At 35.2% G+C, this 2500-nt stretch overlaps 1 protein-coding gene across 3 annotated transcripts in view; it reads left to right on the forward strand.

Annotated features, from left to right (window-relative positions):
* Positions 1-2012, forward strand: part of Tsp26A (Tetraspanin 26A) — a 37564-nt gene extending 35552 nt beyond the window's left edge. For all 3 annotated transcript variants that reach the window (XM_027375094.2, XM_027375093.2, XM_070120968.1), the window contains one exon: positions 1-2012. This exon is cut by the window's left edge and continues 1261 nt beyond it. The gene's annotated coding sequence lies outside the window, so the exon portion shown is untranslated.
* Positions 2013-2500: the final 488 nt, after the last annotated feature.

Raw genomic sequence — 2500 nt, forward strand, 5'->3', positions numbered from 1 at the left:
TAGCAAGTGATAAGTATTGGATTAGTCCTGATGGAAGGGTCAGCAGACATGAGCCGTAGTACCATATTATGATGGCCAAGTATCCAGTTCCCAAGCTGGTTTTGTTGTTTCCTTCTTGTTAAGCTCTCTATATTTGTCAAGACTAAAGCAAGGTGTGGTTGGGCCATTGTCAGCTTGGGAATTGTGTATTTGTAAGCCTTCAAGTTGCCATAACTAGGACTCATTTGGGCTGAATGGATCAGATAGACTACCTTTGTAGGAGAGTATATACAGAAGACCGGTTATACAATACATTCTCAAATAATTTAGAAACAGAATCTCTTTCATTGACCATGTTATTTACATTCCATAAGTAGTAGTGTTTATCAGGTGGTTGTAGTCATTCCCAGCTGTACACATTACATCTTCATCTGTGCCGTTGTCTTGCCAGCCTGAGTCTACAGAACTTGAGTAACCATATGAAGAGAATTTGCTTGCTTGCATGCCAATAGAAATTTGCAGCTAGTCCTATGCTCTTGTTTTACTTTGCCTGTATTAAACAAGAATGTTTAACCAATCTGCAAAGATATTGTAATAGAACTTATTGTCATAGAATATTTCTGTATAGGGTATTACTAGTTATGACGGGATGTATTTGTTTAGAACATGCTGGAAATATTTTTAACTTAAAACTGATTGTGTCCGCATATGTTTCCTTTGTATTAAATGTGTTTGACAGTGGTCAGTGTATTTTAGTTAAGGAAATGAAAATCTTTTATTTTTATGATATTAGCACCATCTCCAAGGGCACAATATGCATACCAAGTAGCTTTACATTGACATAGTTGTGTATATATAAATAATGCTTGGGAGAACGCTTTGCACAACATAGCAGTCACTACACTTATTTATCATAGTTTACGTATTATAAATGTAGCATTAAGTAAGGTAGCAGTGATTCTTCCATTGCTGTGTAACATATCTGAGAAAACAGTGTTGTGAAAGTAGAGGGAAATGGCACCCTCTTTGATGTTTTAAGCCATCTAAATGCCATCATTCCCCATCTTGGCTTCTTGTGCAACTTTAAGAGAGGCTTTGTGAGGAAATTTGTTCTATATGACCTTTCATTTTGCCATTTTCTCATGATTTATGTATGCCTATTGAAAGAGTTTTAATTTGGTCAAGTTTATGAAGGTAATGTTATCTCTTGAACTCAGTTTCACCCACCAGTTAGTCACAAGCATATAATTGTGCACCTATTTAACACCCAAGAGCTTTTACACAAGCACATTTAGACAGTATTGCACAAGGCTGCATGCATATAACATACACATGGTCAGACAATTGCTGCAAAATATTGACAATCGCTAACATGCAGATTTTTACATACACAAACAAGAAAACAATTTTAGAAAACAGGAAGGTTTTGCCTCAAACAGTTAGTGAGGTCAGATGTACTGTTAAAGCCAGTCTCTCTTAAGCTCTCATATTGAATTAACCTCTATATATCTCTACTTTCAAATATTTTGTTTGTGAAGATCTGGAGGATTTTGTAAGGTTTCTGCTATTGTGTATACTGAAAAATAATTATCAAGGATTATCCTTTGTAGGAATCTCTACAATTATTATTTTTACTCAGGAATATAGGAGGATATAGGATGTGGAACGGTAGCTTGAATCTCATATACATTAGTGTACGTTTTTAATAAATTACTCTTCAAACGAAGACTGCTGATGTCTTGGATATTTTTTGCAGTATTTGTAATATGATCAGTGAAGTTGAATGCCAAACCAAACTGTCAAACTGTTAATCAATATATAATAAGGAACACAGGTGAAAAGATAGAACATGAGGATTTGTCTAATGAATAAGCTCAGTCCATCTCCGCTCCCCACAATACCTGCACAATCTAGAACCTATCTGATCTCGTATCCCTCTTTCATTGGGTGTTGTTGGTTGTTTCTGTCAGAAATAGAACAAATTACTCATTTTATTTCCAGTGTTTTAACACAAATAAATGTTTTTTTTCATGCTTGTGTGTTTTATAGAAATATCCTATCATAAAAATTATTCAAGTTAATGATGAGTAAATGGAGGTTAAAAACAAATTAGAAATCTCTAAGGACACAGAGAATAATGGGTCTGTATGTTTTTTTATAGATCTTAATCTTCAGTGATACTTCAAGGATAATTAAATTTTTTACTTTTGATAAATTTTGTGTTGCAAGATCGATTAAACCCACCTATATGTTCCCTCTGCAATGCTCCCATTTCAGTTTCACACATCCTGTTGTCCTGTCCATGTTTCACCATGGCCTGAACTGATACCTTTCCTCACCAATCTTCCTTACACCAACCTCCTCAGAAACGTCCATATCCTTCACCTGATCTAATCCTCTCCAGTTTATCCCTAACTTAACCCAATCACTCACACCCTCCATTTCTACCTAACTCTATACACCCTACAAATACCATCCTACCACTACATTACCACTGACTATAACACGTAACCAATAACCC

This window comes from Penaeus vannamei, chromosome 4 (assembly GCF_042767895.1).
Source record: "Penaeus vannamei isolate JL-2024 chromosome 4, ASM4276789v1, whole genome shotgun sequence".
NCBI lineage: Eukaryota > Metazoa > Arthropoda > Malacostraca > Decapoda > Penaeidae > Penaeus > Penaeus vannamei.